The sequence below is a fragment of the Panthera leo genome, chromosome C2 (assembly GCF_018350215.1).
Source record: "Panthera leo isolate Ple1 chromosome C2, P.leo_Ple1_pat1.1, whole genome shotgun sequence".
Taxonomy (NCBI): Eukaryota; Metazoa; Chordata; class Mammalia; order Carnivora; family Felidae; genus Panthera; species Panthera leo.
Window position 1 is genome coordinate 56,859,886 of NC_056687.1, and position 26,155 is coordinate 56,886,040.

The window sequence follows — 26,155 nt, forward strand, 5'->3', positions numbered from 1 at the left end:
GCTTTCCCAGAGGCTGAAGATACCATTTATTTGGATAATCTGACAAAGATCTGAAACCAAATCACTCATAAAGCAGGGGAATACCCATCTGGGTATGGAAAAAAATGGTGGAACCAGAGGTTGGCCCTGGAAGAGTTGGAACAATGAACCAGGTGAAGGTGATAGGAGGAAGGCCTGTCAGCATACCTCCTAAAATAAAACCTGTAACATGGAGTAAGAGCTTATTCAAGACAACATCTAGGATTAGAGGGAATACCAACTGAAGTGACAGGTGCCTTGTGATAGACAAACAGAGCACAACCCAGAGACTCAGGAGGCCTCAGGTAGCAGGGAAACCAGAACTTATTTACAGATATGGCTTTTAGGTCTAAGACTACCATTCCTGGAAGACTGGTAAGCTAAGTAGAATTCTAAACCTGGGAATGTTTACTATACTTACTTATATACTTAACTATAATCAAGAGAGAAGACTTGTCCAAAGTACAAGTTGAGACATGGGTATAAGTCAGGGGTTAACCAGAGGGACAAGGCAAAGTCTCAGTTATTGGGTCTGTATAGCTCATGGTTTGGATCTGACCAACCACATTAGTAAAAATACTGAGCAATAGTGTCAAGTTTCTTAGATTTCTCCTGTTTATGTTCAGAATTGGTTCTTGATTTTTGGTGGACTTGATCTTGCAAATTAAGGTCATGTGGTCCCAACCTTAGAAAAGGAGGTCATGCTGAGAAGGAGAACCTAGAACAACCTTACTAGTTCAATAAATACTCTTTGCTTCTATGTCTGTTTTTCTCTCTGCTTTGTTCTTACTTTCATTATATGAATAATCAGAATTGCTGGAAGTGGCTAGCAGAGTAGAGAAAGAATAGATCAATAGTTTGATCAGATCCTCACTTACTTATCTTGAAATGTATGCTGCCTTCCAATCTGTGTGGTTCTTTTTAGCACATGTTTCCGAGACTTACAGGTCTGTGACTTACAACATGGCATTGTTCCCAGATACGACCTTGGTTGCCTCTCAATTAAATTTAGTATACCACCCCAACCCCAAACTCCTGCATGCCTTCAGGCTGCTGTAGATTTTGCCTGGGCTCACAAGCCTTTACTTCAGTGCACTCCAGTGTGGCTAACTGGTTTGACCCAGCTTTTTAAACTGGATTCAGACAGGTTCCTTATCAATAAACATAACTACTTCAGCTTTGATGGATTGGTCCTAACACTTGCTGGAATCCAAGGAAGTCTCATAGGTATGATGTTTCTACTCAAAAGACAGAAATATTTCCTATATACAAGTAATTAGAGCAATTTAAGTATGTTCCTTTTATACAGAAATAGGGAAATACAGCTTAATTTTGAAGAGTAGGAAGAAGAAAAGATAAAAAAAAAAAAAAAAACACCACGATTTCTCCAAACAGCAATTTGGTAAGATAAAACAGAGCTGTAAGTAACATATTAGTGACATATTATGTTTTAAAATAATTCTTGAAAAAAAATAATTCTTGAATGAAAGCCTGGGCATCTATACAATAAAAAATGATTTTGCCTCTGAGTTGCTTTCTACCTGGACAAAAATTATATAATCTTTCTGTTCTCAGTAAAATAAAGGGAGAAAAGCTAGACTAGGTTAACTCCAAGGTCACGCTTAATATATAATTATTATTTTGAGACATTTTTTCAGGTCACAGTCTCTGATTTAAAAGACATACAACTATGTTTTATTTTAAGATTAATCGTTTAGAAAAAAAAATCTGTGGTTAACCATAAGAACTTCTATATTGTAAAAAACAATAATGACACATGCCACTTATTAAGTTTATTTTGTACCAGGTACAAAATATTACTGGTCTTACTCGTTTCATTTTGTTTGGTGCTCCCTATTGCCTTGTATTAGTTTGCCAGGGCTGTCATAACAAAGTATAGACTGGGTGGCTTAAACAACAGAAATTAATTTTGTCACAGTTCTGGAAGCAAGGAGTCTGAGATTAAGGTACTCACAAGATTGCTTCCTTTTGAGACTGGAGAGGGAAGGATCTGTACCAGGCATCCCTCTATGGCTTGCAGATGGCCATCTACTCCCTATATCTCTTCACATGTATTCCCTCTGTACCTGTCTGTGTTTAAATTTCCTTTTCTTATAAGGACACCAGTTATATTGGGTTAGGGCCCACCCTAATGATTTCCTTTTAACTTAATTAGATTATTTGTCTTAGATCACACAGCTAGTAAATAGATTGGAACCCAAATCCATTTCACTCATACTCTTCTGCACTTAATTATTAGCCATTCTCACTTTCCCAAAATTACAATTATAAGGAATTGAAAGCTGCATGGGCTGTGACTATCGTCACAGAAACAAGTTATTTTAAGAGTTAAAACAGTCTTCAATGGAGCTCAAGTACATGTTAATTATCAGAGGAAAAAGGAAAAAAAGAATACATGTTAAGTTTCAAGAGATATTTGGCTTTAAACTATGTAATTACTTATAAAATATGTTTAACAGTTTTTTTCTTATGATAAAAATAATGCATATCTATTGTAGTATTTGGATAATATGGAAGTATATAAAGAAGAAAAGTTATAATCACACACAACCCCATCCTTTGGAGCTAAATATTAATATTTTTCTTTTGAACATTTTAAGGAAATATATACTGATATACTATATATAGTTTTAAACCTTGCTTTTTTCATTAAAAGTGGTATATAATTAACCTTTCATCTATGACTCATTATTCTTTGGTATCATGGCATTTTTCTATAACTTCATATATTGAAATAATTTCAGACCTATAGAAAAGTCATAAACAATACTACAAAGCACTCTGGTTATACCCAGATTTCCCAGTTGTTAATATTTGACCATATTTGTCTCATTTTTGCTTTCTTGTGTGTGTGCAAGTGTGTTTGCTAACAAGGACATTGAATTACATAACCACAGTAGAATTATAAAAATTAAGAAACTAACACAAATATAGGAATATTACCTAAGATAAAGTTCATATTCAAATTTCACCCATTGTCCCGATAATGTCATTCACAGCAAAAGTAGAAATTTGGTTCCAGGATTTTATTGAGGTTCACACATTCTATTCAGTTCTTTCTAACTTTTAACTTTTAAAATGTGAACAGCTCTTTAGTCTGTCTTTGTCTTTCATGGCTCTCATATTATCAGGTTAGGTATCTTGTAGTTTGCAACACCCCATTTGGATTTTATTATATTTCCTCAAGATTATATTTGATTTCTGAATTTTTGGCAAGAATACTACCAAGTGATGTCCTGTCCTCAATGTAATCTACCAGAAGGTATGAGATATTAGTTTACCTGATTGCTTGTGATTTTAAATTTGATCATTTTATGAAAATGATGTCTGCCAGGTTTCTTCACAGAAAAATCATACTATGTAACATTGGTATATATAAACAAATAGAGCAGAATAAAAAGTTCATAAATAAAACCATATGTATATGACCAATGAAATTTTGACATAGATGCCAGGCACACTGAGTAGGGAAGATTTATTTCAACTAGTTGTGCTAGAAAAATTGCAAAATTGAAAAATAATGAGCCTCAGTCCTGAGCTCACACCATGCACAAAAGTAATTCACAATGGATTTTATTCCCCAGTGTATGAGCTCTAATTATAAAAAGTCTAGAAGAAAACATATAGAAAAGGTTTCTGACTTTGGGTTTGGCAAAGAGGATACAAAAATTTCAAGTCATATAAAAAGTCTAAAAATTCAACTATATCAAAATTAAAACTCTTGCTCTTAAAAGAGGCTTTAAAAAATGAAATGGTTGGGGCGCCTGGGTGGCTCAGTTGGTTAAGCGTCCGACTTTGGCTCAGGTCATGACCTCATGGCTTGTGGTTTCGAGCCCCACGTTGGGCTCTGGGCCTGGAGCCTGCTTTGGATTCTGTGTCTCCCTCTCTCTCTGCCTCTCTCCCACTCATGCTCTGTCTCTGCCTATCAAAAATAAAGAAACATAATAATAAAAAAAATTTTAAAAAATGGAATGGCAAAGTAAAGATGGAGGGAAAAGTTTTTCAAAACATATATCTGACAAAGGACTTGTATCCAGCATGTCTATAATATATAAAAAATTCTTATAATAAAATAATAAGACCACCAAATTACAAAATAAATGAGCAACAAATTTGAACTATTTCAAGAAGATATACAAATTAGCAAAAAAACAAAGCATGTAAAAAGATGATCAATATCATTGTCATAAGAAAGGGCAAATTAAAACCACAATAAAATGGCAGTGCCCTCAAAATTTAAAATTAAAAAGACTGACCCTACCAAGTTTTGGAAAGGATGTGGAGGAACTGGAACACTTATACACTGCTGTGGAAATGTAAACTGATACCACTTTGGAAGAATTTGTCAGTTTCTTAAATATGAAACATATACATACCACAAGACCCAGTCATTTGACTCTATTTCTCCAAGCGAAATGGATGCATACATCCATAAAAGATTTATAAATAATCATGTTTTGGGGATTTTGACAAGGATTACATTGAATTTGAGGATTGCTTTGGATGTTTTAACAATAATAATTCTTCTAATCCATTAACACAGGGTGACTTTCCATTTAATTGTGTCTGCTTTAATTTCTTACATTATTGTTTTATAGTTTTCAGTATTCTAGTTCTTTGCTACTCTACTTAGTTTTATTCTTAAGTATCTTAATTCTTTTCTATGCTGTTGTAAATGAGATTATTTTCTTTACTTCCTTTTTGGATAGTTCATTATTGGTGTACCAGAAATGCAACTAACTTTTGTACATTGATTTTATACCCTGAACTTTACTGAATTTTTGTCTATTAGTTCTAACAGTTTTTGTTTGTTTGTTTGGTTTGGCTTGGTTTTTTTTTTTTGTTTTTTTTTTGTGAAATCTAGGATTTTCTACATATAAGATTATGTTCTCTACAAATAGAGATAATTTTACTTCTTCTTTTCTGATTTGGATGCCTTTTATTTTATTTGCAGTGGCCAGGACTTCTATTAACTGTGGACTTTTCATACATGGCCTTATTGTGTTGAGGTAAGTTCTTTATATACTTTTTTTTTTTTTTGGTGAAAAGATATTGAAGCTCTTCAAATGTTTTCTCTGCATCTATTGAGATAATTGTGTGATTTTTGTCCTTCACTTGTTGATATGTTGAAAAGATTTGCAAACCATATATCTGATAAGTGTTAACTTCCAAAATATATAAAGAACTCCTACAACTGAGAAAAAAAACTAATTAAAAAAAACAAATAACCAGAGAAAAGGGGGAGCAAAAGAATGGGGCACCTGGGTGGCTCAGTTGGTTAAGCATCTGACCTCAGCTCAGGTCATGATCTTACAGTTCATGAGTTCGAGCCCCGCGTCGGGCTCTGTGCTGACAGCTCAGAGCCTGGAGCGTGCTTCAGATTCTGTGTTTCTATTTTTCTCTGCCCCTTCCCTATTCACACACTCTCTTTCTCTCTCTCTTTCTCAAAAATAAAATAAATAAACATTAAAAATTTTTTATTTAAATTTTAATAATTTCAACCAATAAAAATATATACATGAAAACATTTTAAAAGGAAAAAAAAAACATAATAGGAAAAGACAGAGAGGAAGGAATTCCGGGAGAAGAAACAGCAAGCACAAAGACTCTGAGACAAGAAAGAACTTTTCAGTAACCAAAAGAAGACTACTATGTCTGAAATGCAGGAAGATGTGGTAGTGAGGACTAGAGTCAGGTAAGGTTGGAGAAGCCAGCAGATACTAGTTCCAAAGGACTTTATGGGCCTTTCTCTTTCTTTTTCTTTCTTTCTTTCTCTCTTTCTCTGTTTCTTTCTTTCTTTCTTTCTTTCTTTCTTTCTTTCTTTCTTTTCTTTCTTTCTTTTCTTCCTTCCTTCCTTCCTTCCATTTTCTTCATCTCCTCCTCCTCCTCCTCCTCTTCCTCCTCCTTCTTCTTCTGCTTCTGCTTCTGCTTCTTCTTCTTCCTCTTCTTCTTTTTTTGATTTTGCATGTTCTATTAAATGCAAAAAGACTCCAGTAGGAAGTAGGAAAGTACTCTCCAAATGTGAAAGATTACTCTGGCTGTTAAGCAAAAATAACTTTGAGGAAGACAATAGTAGAAGTCAAGTGACCAGTGGGGAGGCTTTTACTAACATAGGTCAGAAATGATTGTGCCTTTCACTAGAGTAGTGGAAGTGGAGACAGAAAGAAATAGAGTCAACCTGTGTTTTGGAGAAAGAAATAATAGCACTTGGGCCAGATGTGGTGAATGAGGATAAGAAAAGTAAAAGAAAACCTTCCAATTTACTATATTGAGAAAGTGACAAAATGAAGAACCAAATAGTAAGGTGAAGATGTTAAAGAAGAAGGATTTTTTTTTTTCTAACGTTTATTTATTTTTGAGACAGACAGAGACAGAGAATGAACGGGGGAAGGTCAGAGAGAGAGGGAGACACAGAATCTGAAACAGGCTCTAGGCTCTGGGCTGTCAGCACAGAGCCCGAGGCGGGGCTTGAACTCATGGGCTGCGAGATCATGACCTGAGCCGAAGTTGGAGGCTTAACCGACTGAGCCACTCAGGCGCCCCCAAGGAAGGAGGAATTTATAAGGGAAATATCGATAGTCAAGTTCTGAACATAATGAATTTGAGAAACATACAAGACAGTTGCTAAGTGAAATTGACAGAAAGGTAGGTGGATTTATGAAACCAAGTGTCCTAAAGCATGATCTGCATTGAAGATATAAATGTGCACATATTTAAATTGTTAACTTAATCTCTGATTATTTCCTTAGTCAACATATTTTATTTTATTTTATTTTATTTTATTTTATTTTATTTTATTTTATTTTATTTTTGTATTATGTTTTTAAATGTTTATTTTTGAGAGAGAGAGAGCGCGCGCAAGCAGCGAAGGGTTAGAGAGGGAGACAGAGGATCTGAAGTGGGGTTCCTACTGACAGCAGAGAATATTACTATAAGAATATTACTATTTTAAAGACATTTTATGCATGGGATATACATTTCACAAAGGTTATACCCCTCTGTATACTCTAGCAGTATAAGGTGAATCCCTAGCTGTGTAAGTAAGGAGGTTTGCCATATGAGACCCTCCTCAGGGTGTTCATAGATATTTTAATCATAATTTTTTACTTAAGCAAATTAAGTCACTTCATTTGGTATGAATGGAAAGAGACCAGATTAACTAGAGATCAATATATGGTAATTATTGGCTAATATATTTTAAGTTGCTTTACTTCTGGTTAACCACCTAACAAAGAGTTCTTTAGAACATTTGACTCCACATAAACTGGAAAATTTGTGGTCTAGAGAAATCATGGAAAAAAACAGTCTAGGTTATGAACTTGATAATTCCAAAAGATGTACTTAAACATATTCAATTAGAGATTATTAACATATTACAAATTTTTTTATTACACTAAAGTGATCACTGGAGAATGCTAGACAACTCTTCTTACTGAAGATATAAGTATACCTTAGAATTGATAAGCTAATCTACATCAGACACACAAACTCATGATAGGACTTCAGAAAATCAACCTTTTTCAACTCTCTCCCTCACAAGTCCACCATGTTTACCAGAGAAATCATCTGAAAGTGTTGGATATAAGGAAAAAAATTTAGAATAAGGAGGGCAAATAAAGATAAAGTAGGATAAATATCTGTAGGCTAAAGCCTTTGTGAAATAATTCCAGAAAGATTTATGATTTTCTGTTTACCAATCTACCAAAGCTTTGTCTTTAAAGACTATTTCTAAAGGAATTTTGCATCTGTAGGAATGGCTTTTGGATACGATTCTTTATACAGCGTGACCTATTTTAAGGGTTAAGTTCTCTCTTTTAAAAACATCATTATACTGAAAACACCTTTTTTTTTTAAATTTTCCTCATTGGCTGATTGGAGCAAACAAATGTCTTCACCATTCTCTCCCTTATAAGCAAATTCTTCTACAACTGAAGCTAAGGAGATACAATCCTCTCTGTGAGCAGGCGATTCATTCAGTGCACAGAAATTGGAATTAATTGATGTGACACTGAAAACAATCTCCTTTTTTAGTTGTGATAGCCATGTAAATGCTGAAACAGGAAAATGAGGGAACCGTGTTTATTTTTCTTATTTAATTGTACTTTCCTGTCAAGCTTAGATTCAAAGGATAGGACTATGTGTGAAATAAGGGTTTTCCTACAATGTGGTAAACTATACCATGTCGTGATAAGCTTTCTATAAGAATTACATTGAAGGAAAATGCTTACAAATGGAGAATGGTTGGGAAATTTATCTAAAGTAGGTAAGTTCAATTCAGTATTCAGACGTGTGTGTGTAATTCAGATGTGTAAGTCAAATGAAAGTTATCACCAGGAGTGAGAATACAAGTAACATATAAAGATTATTGTCTTCAGGCTCAGATGTGGTTTCAAATCCTTTCTTAGCCTCAGCTGCCTCATCAACTAAATAGGACTATGGTGATGGTTAATTGTATGTGTTAACTTGAATGGGCTAAGGGATGCCCAGATAGCTGGTAAAACATTATTTCTGGGTGTGTTTGGGAGAATGTTTCTGGAAGACATTAGTATTTGAATTAGTAGGCTGAGTAAAGAGACCCAACCTTACAAACATGGGCAGGCATCAATCACCCAATACCTTAAAGTGCCAGAATGGAACGAAAAGGTGAAGAAAGAAAGGCAAATTCTTGCTCTCTATTCTTGAGCTCTCTGAGGGCAGGAGAAAATGGATGTCCCAGCTCTGGGCATCCCTTAGTCCGTCAAGTTGACACATAAAATTATCATCACCCTATGTCTATTTAGCAGAGCTCTTGGTTCTCTGGCTTTCAGACTTCAGGGCTTATCCAGTGGCTCTCCCTGGTTCTCTCCTGTGGCCTTGGACTGGGAGTAACACCATCAACTCCCCTGGTTCTCAGGCCTCCCCGACTCATACTGAATTACACTATCAGCTTTCCTGAGTCTCCCACTTGCAGACAGCAGATTGTGGGGACTTCTTGGCCTCTATAAGCATGTGAGCCAATTTCTATCATAAATCTACTCCTATATGTGTATCTTCTGTTGTTCTATTTCTCTGGAGAATCCTGATGAACACAGATACTAACAATAGTACCTAAACTTTAAGGAAGCTGTGAAGCTTAAACATATATAAAAATAGCACAGTTCCTGGAACATGGTAAGTACTTACTATATGTTAGTTTGCTTTTGTTGGATCTAGATTTTTAAAGTTACTTTGCTGGGTTGCCTGGGTGGCTCAGTGGGTTACAGTCATGATCTCATAGGTTTGTGAGATCAAGCCAGGCATCAGGCTCTGCAGTGACAGTGGGGAGCCTGCTTGAGATTTTCTCTCTCTCTGCCTCTCCCCCATGCACGCACATGCTTTCTCTTTCTCAAAATAAATAAATAGACATTTTAAAAAATGAAGTTACTTTGCTAAAATAGAAATAATTATGGAAACACATTAATCTTATTTATCCATTTAAAAAATTGTTAACGTTTATTTAATTTAGAGGGGGGGGGAGGGGCAGAGAGAGAGGGAGACAGGGAATCCAAAGCAGGCTCCAAGCTCTAAGCTGTCAGCACAGAGCCATATGCAGGACTCAAACTCATGACCGGTGTGATCCTGACCTGCGCCTAAATTGGACACTTAATCTGCTGAGCCACTCAGGTGCCCCTATCTACTTGTGTTTTTTAAATGATTTATTTAAGTATATTTTGTGTGCTAGGAACCAGTGTTAGGTACCAGTGATTGAAAGATGACTTCGACACAATCCCGGCTCTCCAAAGATCTCAACCTGGTAAACTGATTTGAACTCTTAGAAATACTCTTTCGTCTTCAGGACAGTTTAACATTTCATTATATATGGCTTTGCATTATTGGTCATTATTTCCTATCTGTCCTAATAAGGCTCTCTTCTACTAGGTCTTGTTCAACAGAGTAATACAATTATAGTGATAAAAGTATCTTCATCTTTGAGCTTTGTACCTCATTTAACAGAGAAGGAAGCAAAGGCTTGGGGGCAGTGTGGGAGGAGGCCCACTGGGAGGAAAGGACCAGTTCCTCAAACTCAAAGCCATAGCTCAGGTCTCTGTATCATGTCTAGGACTCTTTTCCCTCTAAAGATCATGAGATACTAAACTCTTAAGAGCAGGACATTGTCCTGCATTCTATGCCACTCTTTAAAACTGGAAGTGTTCTGTCACCTTTGGGGGCACTGTTTTGGCAAGCCACAAACTTTCCTTATGGCCAGCTGAGAATAATTTTATAGTCTGCGTTGTATCTCACTAGTCTCTGGTACAAATGAGGTCTCATTAAAATGAAAATAAAATGCTGGTCATTATACCCCTATATCCTGATGCAAGACCTTAGTGCCCCCTCTGTCCTCCTCAACATCTACTCAGATACTTAGAGCCTTCCCACAGAAACATATCCCAGGCCACTCATGTTGTTCTTCAGTCTCCATCAGGGTAATCTTATTCAGGTGTTTGCCAGGGGATGCTCTTCCCTCCGGCACAACTGTATCTTGTGCCTGCTCACTCCTGTTGTTCTGAAGCATGTGGTGTGAGGTATGAGTCATTTGTGAGTATGGACCTAACAGCGCAGTGCTGGTGGGAGGAAGCCACCAAAGGAGGACCCTCCACTGGCAAGTCTTATAGCCTATTCTCTCAGCATTGAATGAACACCTCTTATTTATCTGCCTGTCTTCTCTTTTATTCTGGAGCTTCCCCTCAGTCACTCAAACCTGGTAGGGCAGGATAGGGAATGGTGGTGAGGGCAAAGGGCACAGGAAAACTCAGCTTTCCTTCCTCTTTTGCCAAGTGCTTCTGCTTCAGGTGGGGGAAAATAAAACACAATAAAAAATTAACGGATTCTTCCATTTTTAAACTACCAAACACAAAGCCCCCAGCCATATCAACTTCTATAATAGATGTATAGAGGGGTTATTTGTCACTAGTTCCTTAAACAAACAAATACAAAATTTTAAATTCGGTTTATTCTTTGGATACAACACTCTGCTAAAATTGTTTTTGCAAATGAAGAAATAAAAACATAGAGAGGCAAAATGACTTTCTCCCGTATAATAAAACAACTTGATACTGGTTCTGGGATTAGTGCCCAGAATTAGGTGTGTGCCAATTGTCATTTCTAACAACTGTCTCATTATAGAATTAAAAAAAAATAAACCCTCCATGCTGAATAATAGTAATGAAATATTCTATTATGAACATATGGAATATATCATGTGATGAGTGACATATAATTTTTTTTTCAAAGGTGATCCTTTATACCTGCAACGAACCTTCATGGTGAGTTGTGATAATACCCTTTATGTGGATAACAAAAAAGAAAAGGAAATTGATATTTATTTACCTTCCATATAAACCATGACTTGAAACAAATCTTATATTATAGGAACTTGAGGATATCCCACCTTTAGGCTAAACCTGCAAGAGAACAAATAGATCTTCATTTCCAACTTTCTTTAAAACTGCTTTTGTTCTGGCTTTGCATCTATAATACATGTAATATTTCCAAACCGAACAAATATTTATGTACCAGATGTATCAGCCAACTTCAAGAAGCTTGCAGAATACATTTTTGAACCTTTTGTAGTTGTTGCTGTAAATGGAGCTGGCTGAATTTATAAAGTAACTCACTCCAAGTTTTGCATGGAAACAAGGTCATTGTCTCCGATACTTTGCTAAAATAACATTTTTGTTGTGATAAATGGGCAAACCATGATCCTGTGCTTAATTTTCCTTTTAAAATTCAGACAGATCCTCTCTTAGTTTTCTTATTTTGTAGTCTGTGTGACACCTTAATAAAAGAGACCTTTCTTTTGTTTTAAAAAAGTTGCTTCAATAATGCCTTTCCTTGTTTTTTAATGAGATTTTGTTCTCAAACTAGAGGGACTGTGTTCTGACAAACCCAATGATCTGTCTTCAAATGAGCAAAATAGTTATTTTTCCTTTTAATATACTTGTTCCCTCTTCGGATCCAGTTAAAAACATTGACTGCCAGTATTTGTTGAGCTGCTTCAAACTGTCAAAAGACAGTTTGCCCTATAATAGCATAAGCTGAAAGACATCACTAAGCTGTAGTGAAATTGGATAGTTAGGATATTCCAAATGATTTTTGTGAATCAAAGGGGAGTATCACATTCAGAATCGTTTCTGTACTGGTAAAGGGCATGGACAGTACTTTACTTTTTTTTTTTTTTTTTGGTCAATATTTCAAATTCCTGTTAAATTTTTAAAATGTGTTCAATGATTCTTTTTTACTTCATCAGGTAGGAATTTTAAATGATCAGTATAAACAGGAAGCTCATGACACTTAAATTCTTGCAAATCACTGGAGTGTCATTATAGTAATTTAAGATCACATTATGATTTTTAAACAAAAGTAAAGTATCATTTTAAAAGTCTCTTTTAAAATGGCTGTTTTAGGGTAAAAGCAGCCACAGAGCTAGAATGTGCTTGACTTTGGTTTGGGTTCTAGTGGTTCTGGCTTTTGGAAATGTTGAAAATTCTATCTACACTGCATTTGAGTGCTTGGCAGATCTTAGAGAAATCAGAGAGAATCAATTCCTTTGAGAATTATTAGTCTATTTATTGTCAAGCATTTAGAACAGTAAAATTCATCAATATTTATTAGAAATTGTCTCAGTTTCAAATATTTGAATAACTAAGAAATATACACACATAGGTAATTAAACGTTTGTATTGCATTTGTTTTATTAGTGGAAAACACATTTTTAAAATTTATATGTACTAAATCTTACAAATGTTATTAAATAAATACTTCCCTTCTTTGTTCTCCATTAGATATAGAGATGTTAATAATATTACCTTATAATTCTCGGTACTCTTAACATTTTAAAATATATATGTTCCCAGGTATCTTTCCATATATTCTAAAATACTTCTGGCTTTGCTTCTTAAGATACTGCATAGAACAAGAGCTATGTGCCAGCTGCAATAGAATATAAGTCTGGCAGCTTTTGAAGACTATAATTCTTTTAAGAAAGATACAGACATCATTCTTTGTGAAGTAAGAATAAAATCATGCCCTTTATTCATTGTCAATGGGCCTACTCTTCCAGAATACATTACTATCTTTTATCTAATAGCCTATTACAGACTGCAGAGCATGTAAAAGCAGTGATATTGCTCAGGGTTTACAGATTTCATTTTTTATTTCAATGCCATTATTAAATAACCCCTCAGATGGAAATTCAATACTGGCACACTACATGATAAGCTATGCTAATAGCTTATGTTATGCAAGAATTGAGCAATTACTTGAAACTTAATAGTAGGCCTGTGGATCAAGAGGGTGACATACTTTGGTCCTGACTTTCCTCCCCTTCACAAGAAGAACAACTACCAACTATTCAAGAATAAGACACCACAGAGAATCCAAGAATATGGGAGTGAGACTGAAGCACCTCCCTGAACCACAGAGGCCAAGACAGACTGCTTTAGAAGGGTAGGAGAAGAGGTTACATATTGATGGCATTGCCCCTCCCCCAGACTAGTGCATCACCATGGGGAGAGGTCGTACCCAAGCTTTGGTTCCTCTAGTGGGAAAAGAACCCAAGGAGACAACCAGCACCCCCACCCCCAGCATTGTGGGTAACTTTGCTGGGACTACTACTCTGATCATGCACCATGAGGATTGCAGGGAACTCAGCAGGGGCTCAAACACTGGGAATTTGACTGATAGAGAAGTGGAAAGGGGCTTGCAATAACCAGCACACAGATCTTGGCAGGTGGAATTCATACCTGCAGTGCCCGGGTAGTAATCCCAACCAACAGTTTTTTGTTCAGTTGCAGAACCATGTCCAGGGCTCACTCTGACCAGGGAACTTGGCAGGTTGCAAATGTGCCTGATTCAAATACTCGAAGAAAGAATTTTCCTGGCACTAGAACCAGGTTTGCTCACAACTCCACCTGCTGTGGAGAGCATCTTCCAATCCAATCTGACCAGAAGGACTGGTGACAACTCTGGAAGTTGTGCAGCCCAGCTGAGAGGTGGGTGGGCAGAGATGATCACCCCTGTACCAGGCACGGAGCATTGTCATGCTATGCACAGGCAGAGGGATTAATTCATAGCCATGGCTGTGGGTAGTTCCTGGCCACTCTCAACCAGAAAGCTTATTTGGGAAGTTGGGGCCTGGAGGGGCCCTGCCCCTTTCCACCCATGTAAGAGAACTGCAATATAACTCCACTTGCTTGGTTAGTAACTTTATCTCCACCTGACTGGAAGGTCTGGCAACAACTTCTAGAAGCAGCCCAAGGGTGCTTGAGCTAAGAGGTGGGCAGGTAGAACTGACAGTTTGCAGAGCAAAGCCACTGGTCAGTTCAGTCAGGGAACTGGAGTACAAGTCAGCTTGAATTAAGACCATAATCAAAGAGCTTTACTGGCTTTCAAGCTGCTTCTCCTGCTGTGTTTAGGCAGAGAATTGAATCCATAGCCCTGCTTATCAATGAATACAGCCTTCCATCTATCCAACGAAGGAACACAAACAGCACACACTAAGCTGCATAATGCATTCAACAGCCCTACATACAGTGGTACTTGAACAGAAAACATAGTTCATATCTTCTCCCATCTCTGTAGACTGTTGGCCTCATATGACAAGGAATTCAGTGCACACTCCGACCTAATTTGGGTCCCTACGCAATGAGTTAAACAAGCCCTGATCTTGTCCTGCTGTTCTTCCAGGGCAGGGAAGCTAATCTACAGCCCCAACTATTACTGAATATAATACCCAGTCCTGACTATCTAGGGAAAGGATCCAGGGAAACACAAAGCCTATCCTGTAGCCTCCCTTGGGTAGGGAACCAAGCCAGCAGATTTATACAACAGTTTTCTGCTAGGAGCACACCCTCTCATTGTTGTCCTTAGAGCCTAGACAGATGTCTTGCCAAAATATAGACCAAAGTAGCAGGCTTACCTGCCCCAAGACATTATCAGCAGACACACCCCAAAACCCAAACTAACCTGACTGGTGAAGAACTGTCTCTGCCAAAGCAAACTTGTAAAATCTGGAAGAGGAGTCCAATTACTCAAATGTGCAAATGCCAATATAAGGAATCAAGATTCGTGAAAAATCTGGTAAATATGACACCAACAAAAGAGACTAATAAAGCTCCATTAACTGAGTCTAAAGAAACTGTCAGGCAAAGGATTCAGAATAATTCTCTTAAGTTTAGTGAACTACAAGAAAAAACAAAAGAAAACACACACACACACACACTACAAAACAAAATTAAGAAAACAATGCATGAACAAAAGAAGAAATCTGACATTAATAACAACTGAATTAATAACAACTATGAAACAAACAAAAAAATCTTAGAGTTGAAAAATACAATAATTGAACTGAAGAATTCAGGAATGAGTTTCAAAATAAGCTCAACCATGCAGAAGAAAGACTCAGCAACCTGGAAGATAGGACCCTAAAAATTACCCCGTCAGAGGAGCAAAATGAAAAAGAATGAAAAGAAGTGAAGAAAGGCTATGGGAGTTACAGGATAAAATGAAAAGGAACAATATTCACATTATGGGAATTCCAGAAGGAGTAAAAGAGAAATAAACAAAAAGTGTATTTGAAAGATTAATGTCTTAAAACTTCTTAAATCTAAGGAAAGAGGGGTGCCAGGGTGGCTCAGTTGGCTAAGCATCCAACTTGGGCTCAGCTTATGATTTCACTGTTCATGGGTTCAAGCCCCACGTTGGGCTCTGTGCTGACAGCTCAGAGCCTGGAACCTGCTTTGAATTCTGTGTCTCCCTCTCTCTCTGCCCCTCTCCCACTTGTGCTCTGTGTCTCTCTCTTTCTCCCTCAAAAATAAATAAACATTAAAAAAAACTAAAAAAAGAAAAAAAGAAAAATCTTCCTAAACCTAGGGAAAGAAATGGACATCCAGATCAATGAAGCTCACAGGACTGCAAATAAATTGAAACTAAATATCTCTGCATCAAAACATATTATGATTAAGTTGTCAAAATTCAAAGATTAAAAAAAGAATGTTAAGAGTAACAAGAGAAAAAAGAGAACTTACATACAAGGGAACACCTATAAGACTGTCATTGGATTTCTCAACAGACATTTTTTAGGTCAGGAGAATGAGATGACATGTTCACAATATTGAAAGAAAATAATTGTCAACCAAGAATTCTATACCTGGCAAAGCTGTCCTTCAGAAATGAAGGCTAAAGACTTCTCTGAGCAAATAGAAGCTGACAGAGATTGTTACTAACAAACCTGCCTTACAAGAATTGCTAAAAGGAGTGCTTTGAGTGAAAGTAGAACAACATTAATTACCATGATAAAAGCACAAAAAAAGTAGCGTAAATCTCATTGGTAATGGTAATTGCATTGTCATAATTAGAGTTGGCAGTACAGTAATAGTGAAACAAAATTTACTTACCAATTCTAAAATTTTTAAAAAGAATATAAAAAATAATCATAATTACAAATATCTATTATTCTACAGCAGAAAAACATCAAATTATAACAGTAAAAATCTAAAATGTGAGGGAGAGGAGAAGTAAAAGTATAAAGTTTAAAAATTCTATTGAACGGGGCGCCTGGGTGGCTCAGTCGGTTAAGCCGCTGACTTCGGCTCAGGTCATGATCTCGCGGTCTGTGAGTTCGAGCCCTGCGTCAGGCTCTGTGCTGACAGCTCAGAGCCTGGAGCCTGTTTCCGATTCTGTGTCTCCCTCTCTCTGACCCTCCCCCGTTCATGCTCTGTCTCTCTCTGTCTCAAAAATAAATAAACGTTAAAAAAAAATTCTATTGAAGTTAATTTGTTAGCAGTTTAAAATAGAGTGTTGTAATTTTAAGATATTATATGTACAGGCCTTGGTAACCACAAGGAAAAGTCCCATAATAATTATACAAAAGAACACCATAAAGAAGTCAAAGCATACTGATGCTAAAAGACTTGAAAACACACACACAAAAAGACAACAGGATACAAAACAAGGGACAACAGATTTACAAAACAACCAGAAATAAATTATCAAAATGGCACTAGTAAGCATTTATATACCAGTAATTTCTTTAAATATAAACATTAAATTCTCTAATCAAAATGGCTAAATGGATTAAAAATATAAGATCCAACAATATGCTGCCTACAGAAAACTCACTTTGGTCTTAAAGGTACACATAGACTGAAAGTGAACAGATGAAAAAAGACATTTCAAGCAAATGATAAGAAAACAATTCATATCATCTATGTTTATATCAGACTACATTTATATCAGATAAACTTTAAACTAAATATGATAAAAAAGTAACAAAAAAAGTCATTATATAGAGATAAAGTGGTCAATCCATCAAGAAGATATAACCATCATAAATACTTATACACCCAAATCAGAGCACCTAAATATATAAAGCAAAAGCTAACAGAGCTATAAGGAGAAATAAAAGGAATACAGTGAGAGTTGCATTCTTTAATATATCACTCTCAACAATGAATAGGTCATCCAGACAGAGAATCAATAAGGAAACAGTGGATTTGAACAACCCAATAGAACAAATGAACCTAACAGACATGTATAGAACATTCTATCCAACAATAGCAAAATATATGTTCTCCTCAAGTGCACATGTTGGGAAATTTTCTAAAATAGACCATATGTTAGGCCACAAAACAAGTCTTAGTAAATTCAGGAAGACTGAAAGTAAGATACTGAAGTATCTTCTCTTACCACAAGGGCATTAAATAAAAAATTAATAACAAGAGGAAACCTGGAAAATTTATGAGCACATAAAAATAAAAACAATACTTCCTGAACAAACAATGGATTAAAGAAGAAGAAAAAAGTTTCTTCAGACATAGATACAAACACAATATACCAGAACTAGTGTGTTGCAACAAAAGTGGTTATAAAGTGGAAGTTGATAGCTCAAGTTTCATAGTTCAAGAAAGATCCCAAGTAAATAACCTACCTCTTCTGCCTGAAGGAAGTAGAAAAGTAAGAACAAACTGAGCTTAAAATTAGCGCAAGGAAGGAAATAAAAAAGATTAGAGTGGAAATGAATAAAATGGAGACTCAAAAGACAATAGAAAAGATCAATGAAACTAAGAGCTGTGGTTTTTTTTTTTTGAAAAAATAAACACAATTGACAAGCCTTTAGGTGTACTCACCAAGAAGAAAAGGAGAAGTCTCAAATGAATAAAATCATAAATGAAACAGAAAAGGCTACAGTTGATACCAGAGAAATACAAAGGATCATAAAGAGACTGCAATCAACAAGAATATGCAAGGTAAACAACAAGTTGGAAAATGTAGAAGAAATGGACTAAGTCCTAGAAACATTCAGTCTTCCAAGACCAAATCATGAAGACGTAGTAAATCTGAATATATTGATTACTAGTAAGGAGTTTGAATCAGTAATCTAAAACCTCTCAACAAACAAAAATCCAGGATCATGTATCTTTACTGGTGAGTATGACTAAATGTTCATAGATGAATTATCTTTCTCAAACTCTTCCAAAAAATTGAAGAGGAGGGAATGCTTCCAAACTTATTTTATGGGTCCAGCATTATTCTGATATTAAAAACAGACAAGGAAAACACAAAGAGAAAATTACAGGCTTATAACCCTGCTTAACAATAGATACAAATGCCCTCAAAAAGAATATTAGTAAACCAAAGTTAATAATACATTAAAAGGATCATACATGTAGATCAAGTAGGATTTATTCCTGGGACGCAAGGACGATTCAGTAGCCACAAATCAATCAAAGTGATATGCCACATTAAAAAATGAAGGATAAAAATTGCATCATCTCAATAGATACAGAAAAAGCATTTGACAAAACTCAACATTCATTTGTGATAAGAACTCTCGGGCGACTGGGTGGTTCAGTGGGTTGAGCGTCCGACTTCAGCCCAGGTCATGATCTCGCGGTCCGTGAGTTCGAGCCCGGCATCGGGCTCTGTGCTGACAGCTCGGAGCCCGGAGCCTGTTTCAGATTCTGTGTCTCCCTCTCTCTCTGACCCTCCCATGTTCATGCTCTGTCTCTCTCTCTCTCAAAAATAAATAAACATTAAAAAAAAACTGTGAACAGTGTGGGTATAGAGGGAAGGTACCTCAAAATAATAAAGGCCATAATTTATAGAGCCCTTTCATGTCAACCATAAAAAAAGAATGAAATCTTGCCATTTGCGACATGAATGGACCTTGAGGAAATTATGCTATGTGAAGTAAGTCAGGAAAAACAAACAAACAAACAAACAAACAAAAAACAAAATACCATATGATTTCACTTATATGTGGAATCTAAGAAAACAAATGAGCAAACAAAATAAAATTCATACATACAGAAGACAGAAGTAATTACTAGAGGGGAGGAAGGTTTGGGGTTGGGTTTAACAGAGTAAGGGAGTCAAGAGATACAGACACACAATGATAAATAAGTTATGGGGATGTGATGTACAGCATGCTGAGTATAGCAAATAATGTAACACATAGTTGAAAGTTGCCAAGACAGTAAATATGAAAAGTTACCATCACAAGAAAAACTAATATATTTTTTGTAACTGTGTATGGTGAGAGATGATAACTAGACTTATTGTGATAATTTTGCAGTGTACACAAATATCAAATAATATCAAACTAATATAATGTTGTATGTCAATTATATCTCAAAAAAGAAAAAAAAAGATGGAAGCTGTTGTGTAGTGGTTCCCAATTATAAGACTGGACTACCAATCATTTTAGCATGAATTATTTAGTCTCTATTCATGAAAATATTTTGAGGGTATAATTATTCTCTTTTTTGATAGTAGAAAACTGAATCATAGAGAGTGTAAATCATTTACGTAAGGCCATGCAACTATTGACTGGAAGGTTAATATGCAAATCCAGAGGATGGGATGCCAGTGCCAATCTCTTAATCTCTAAACTATATTAGCATCTGCAATTTTTTATGATTATAGAGATCCATGTATTTAAAATGTTGGGATCTACCAAGAAAAAATTAAGGGTCAGAGAAGCCTGAGCTCAAATTTCATTTCTGTCACTTGCTGGGAAAATATATTGAGCAAATGAATTATTAGTCTCTCGTTTTCTTTATGTATACATTAACTCCCGGTTGTCGACATTTATTCTCAATGCTCTCTAAATGTGAATGATCACTTTTAGAATCAAGATAGGATATAGCTAAAAATGTTGAACCAGCAAAAATAATGTTTCAGAGCATGAAAGATATATTGTTGAATTTATATTTGACAACGATTAAGAAAAATCTAAGGACTAGATTCTTATGTTTCTTTTTTTTAACGTTTATTTATTTTTTAGAGAGAGAGAGACAGAGTGTGAGCAGGGGAGGGGCAGAGGGAGAGGAAGACACAGAATGCTGTCAGCACAGAGCCCTATATGGGCCCCAACTCACAAATGGTGAAATCGTGACCTGAGCTGAGGTCGGGTGTTCAACCTACTGAGCCACCCAGGTGCCCTGAGATTCTTATATTTCTGTCCTGCTTATAGTTACATCTTATTTCAAAATAATTCTTCATTAACTTTTTAAAATGTTTATTTATTTATTTTGAGAGAGAGAGAGCGAGTGTGTGCATTAGCAGGGAAGGAGCAGAGAGAAGGAGAGAATCTCAAGCAGTCTCCACACCATCAGTGCAGAGCCCTATCTGGGGCTCAATCTCACAGACCATGAGATCATGACCTGAGCCAAAATCAAGAGTAGGATGCTTAACTGACTGAGCCATCCAGGCACACTTGCATTAACTTTTTATATAAAAGTTGTTTACAATTCTTCTATCAATTGCCTTCGCAGTTTTTTTTCTGTTCCATTATTTTTTTCTTAATTTTGTTGAATATAGACAATACAAACTGACAATTAATCATTGTTAAGTATGACTGTTAAGTGTCCATGGACAATCTCTTCTTACTATGTACATATATGTACATTATAATGGAGTGTATAGCCTGAATATACACCAATGATGAGCATGCTTACTAAAGCAGAATCAACAAATGAAATATATGTTTTCAGTTTTTCATTTATTATATTTTATTTTTGTTTCGGTTCCACCTATTTTGGCTCATGGGATATAAATTCTTCATTTTACCCAAAATCTGAGAAAAATATTTTCAAATTATTTTATGTGATCTGCAAAGACCAGTGTGGTTAGAATATCTTATTTTGCTTGTTAAATTACAAAGCTTCTAAAATTAAAGCAGATGTCTCACACTTAAATGAATATTTGTGATTTCACTTTATAAACACAATGATTTTTAAAATTATGACTTTGTGTAGGTCACAACAAGGTAAGGCAATTCCTCAAATGACTGTTGGAATGTTAAATCATTTTTATTTTTTGATTGAGATATATAGTATAAAATATATCAATATTGAAATGAAGTTACATTTTTTCCTAGATAAGGAAATTTTCTAATATATTTTTAATTGGCTTGACATTGAATTCTGCCAGTGAAACTTTTGTGTTAAATTAATAAATTTTATGTCTTCCAAATTTATTCTACACTTATGCCAAACACGCACATACCTGCATACATATATAAATATGTATACATATATACACACATACATATTCATATATATGTGTGTGTGTGTATATATATATATATGTATATATACACATATATTTCTTGTAGAGTAATTTTATACACATTATATTTATTTGTTTACATATACGTATTATATGTAAATCTCCAAGGAATATTTGCCTACCACTGGATTGCAAATACTTGAAAATAGCGTGGTGAAAACTTTCAGAAATCTATAACTAAGGTTTGAACAATTGTTCCATGGCTGCTCAAGGTAAATAGTGCTTATGTTCATATCTGAAAGGTTAGATTGGGGCAAAGGAAGAATGTCCAAAATAATATGATGTTGTTACAATTTTTCACGACAAAAGGTCAGTTTCAAATTTTTACAATGAGACCGATTCCGGAGCTCTGTTGTCTCTATTAACATGCTTAAGATAGAATAGTTTTTCTTTCTTTCAGAATAATCTTAGCTTTACCGAAAAGAAAAAGTTAAATAAGACAAAAAGGATAGATTTGGGGTTAAAAACAAGAACACACCCCTTCCCCTGCAATCATGTAAGAAAGACATTATGGGAGCAGGTGTTCAGTGGCCTGAATTTAGCTAAATTTGGTTCTGCCAATGACTCACTGTTGAGAAAGGTTGACCTATTCAATTTTAAAAATAGAAATTTTAAAATAAGCTGACCCATGGTAAAGTTGACCAGATATCCCACATTAATGGCATAATTTTCATTTAGGTATTTTTTTTCTATGACTTGTCCAGTTATTGAAAAAGGCAGCAAGTACATCTAAATTGCACTTATCCACCCTCCTTTATCCACAACTTCTCTAACATTTTCTATGCTTTATTCAGTTGGCAGCAAGACTGTGTGTCCCTGTTGCTGCATGACGATAGCCGGATTGATTGGTGCATTCATTAACTTGGTTTCCTCAGTGATTTGCAGTGTTGAAGTTACTGAGGCCACTGTCTCCCCATGGTCATGTGTTGGAGTGGCAGCCAGAATAGCTGGTTTGTATTAACTACTACAAAGATATTTTCTAGGACCCCCTAGGTGGCCTTTCAGTTGTTTTATTGACTGGATTTAGTAACTTTTTTCTAGCACGGAGTGCACAATTTCTTCCCCATCCCAGATCACTGTACACTATAGCCCACAGCAGACTGGCTGTGTCCATGCTTTACATCAATTGTGCCAGCACATTTAATTCTAACCCATCTGCTTTTCATTACTTTTGCTCTGAGTCCACACCTACTTGATTTCTTGTGTCTCTTCCCTATCATGATGGATGGATATCCTTCCTCATCTGAGATGTTTCTCTTTTTAAACCTGATCATTAGCATTTTAACACTGGCCTCCTCAAAGCTTTTTTCCTTTCTTGTATACCTCTGCCTCTCAACTTATTAATCTGTTATCTGAAACATTTCTTTTCTCTTGTGTGTGTGCTCTTTAAGTTCCTTAACTTATATCCAGAGCCATGAAGAACCTCACTCTGCTTCCAGGGAACATTCTGGGTATGCTCTTGCTTCTTTAATAGGAACTAGGCTGCAATATCTCAGTCTATTTCTCATTGATCTCTTCAATTTTTTCTATGGTAGGCTAATGGGAGAGTTCTGCCTGTAAGATTATCTAAATCCACAAATTTGTGCTCCTCTTTCCTTTGCAAATATCTAGAATCATTAAACAAAAACCAAATTGCCAATTTATAGAATATTCATTAGCAACTTCCACTCAGACTGGTATCCTTCAATTTTTATATGTACAGATATATGTAATCATGCCAATCATGATCTTTTCATTAATCATGTCCATCAATTACTTCATGGAAAACCCTTATTAAACTACCCTTTTATTTGCAATTCTTTGAGCAGTTACATTATGCCAGCCATTTTGACAAGTGCTACATAAAAATAATTACATTTAATTTTCTCAATAGACCTACAAGATGAATAGTAATAGTACTGTGGTAGTTCCTTCTTATGGATATAAATGCCAAGACTTAAGTGATTAAATTTCTTTTTTTAAATTTCTTTTTAATGTTTGTTTATTTTTGAGAGAGAGAAAGAGACAGAGTGTGAGTGGGGAGGAGCAGAGAGAGAGGGAGACACAGAATCCGAAGCAGGCTCCAGGCTCTGAGCTGTCAGCACAGAGCCCGACGCGGGGGGGCTCGAACCCACAAACCCTGAGATCATGACCTCACCCAAAGTCTGCACTTAACCGACTGAGCCACCCAGGCACCCTGATTAAATATCTTTTCTAAAATTATGCAGTCAGTACAGAGGCATGCCAAACCTCCAACTCAGGAATGTGTAATTGAAAATTCTGCACCATTAACCAATGACATACACAGCCTAAACTTTGGTAAACTCTATTTTGAAAGTTTAAAAACCTGTCTGGGACTGCAAGATCGAATATCAACTAAGACCGAAAAAGGAAAAGGTAGCTCTGACATTAATCAACCTAGGCAGGAGGTTGGACACAGACAAAGGTAGTCTCCAAATTAATGGAAAAACTTTCCTCAAAGCTATGCAGTAAAATGCCATAAAAAACCTCTCTTCACATGATTTCTGTTTGCTCACCAGTGATGCTCCCAGAAGTTCTTGTTTTTCTCATCTATTAGTGGGGACATCTAATTGCTAAAATGCTGTCACCTCATGACAGCACCCAATTCATAGTTAATCCTTGCTTCTCTTAATCTCTCTTAAAAGTAGCAACTAATCAAAATGAATGCCCTCTTCCCTTAGACACATTTATGAATCATTCAGCGGTAACCAAAACCTTACAAAAGATGCTTCCCTTCTCCCTCTTGTCATGTGTCCTTCCATAATTCCTCCCCAGTGCCCTCCTTTGCTGCATCAGGTCAATAAATCTGATTCTGTCAGACTTCAAATTTGTGCCTGGTGGTCTCTGGCTGATTAAATCTTTAACAATGCTTAGTGAATTAATACACATAAGTAATTCCCAGAGGATGAAAAACAAATAGCCATTAAATATAAGAAAGAATGCTTAGCAGCTTTCATAATAAAAATGCAAATTTAAGTGGTATGCCACTTAAATGTATCCACTTGGTAAAGATACTTAAAATTTTTAAAGGTTCTGTATTATCAAGATCTTGTAATGAAGGGAAGGCCTGGATACTGTCATACAGGTAAGTGGAATTATATGGTACTTCAAATTTTCTGGAAGGAAATCTGGACTTAAAATTTTCATTTGTAACCTAACTTTTTTAAAAAAAATTATTTATTTAAATTCAAGTTAGTTAACATACCATATAGTATTGTTTCAGGAGTAGAATTTAGTGATTTATTCACTTAACATATAACACTCAGTGCTCATCCCAACAAGTGCCCTCCTTAATGACCAGCATCCATTTGACCCATTCTCCACTCCCTTCCCCTCCAGCAACCCTATTTGTTCTCTGAATTTAAGAGTCTCTTATGGTTTTCCTCCCTCTCTGTTTTTATCTTATTTTTCCTTCCCTAACTTTTAATAGGTTATTGGGAAAAAAATAAAGTACAGAAAACATTTACTAGAATATTCATGGCAACACTTCCAGAAAAAAGAGAACAAATGATATAAATGCCCCCCAAGGAGGCATTTAGTTAAATAAATGATGGTACATGTATAAAACAGAATTCTATGCTAACCAAAAAGCCTTTTGTAAATTAATATTTAGTGCCATGTTATTAAATTAAAAAGATATTTTATTGAACAATGCATATAGAAGATCAAAATTTCATTAAAAATTTTAGATTTATGGATATGTATGTGGATATATAGAGAAAAGATACTAATCAAATGCTCTTAAAGGCTTTTTCTGGGTGGCAAAATAATAGGTGTCATATTCTCTTCCTTGTACTTTAAGCATCCACGTTCCTTTGTAAAACAAACTATAAATATTAAGTGTAATTAATCTGAGATCCACAAGCATGAAGTCATTATTTCAAGCAAAAACATGTTAATAGCCAATATTTTCACTGTTTCTTATCGGCCTGTTACTAGCTATAGTTAACACCGTCTATATCGCAAGCCTGTTATATCCATTCCGCAAATATGATATCCTCAACACATCACACTACATTTCTTTCTCCAGTGTAAAAGATGGAGAAAGTGGAGTTAAGAGACAAAGATTAGTGAAGTCGGACCTTTAACCCAAAGTGACTCTTTAGATTAGAGAAAATATATTCATTTCCATACACTTGATTTAAGACCTCATATTGCCAAAAGAAACTGGCTAAATATGCTATTCCACATACTGTGCTAGAAAACTCTCTTGGGTTTACCCCCACTACCCACACCCCACTCCTACAGGGAAGACCAGCCTATTTATATGCCCAAGCTATCAGCTGAGGCTAAGATAAGGGGTAGGCAAAGTCTTGTGTTTCTACATATACTCATTCATTTATGAGAGCAAAGAATAATGGAAGTGCCTTGGTTAAATACAGGCATCTTTCTCATGAAAACATCCTTCCTGAGTTACTCCTTCACAAAGAAAGATGGCAGGTGTGGATGGCCTGAAGGTGACTCTGGCAACTAAGGTATAGAATTTCTGACTGTCACTTATCTGCAACCTTTCAATGACTGCTAACTC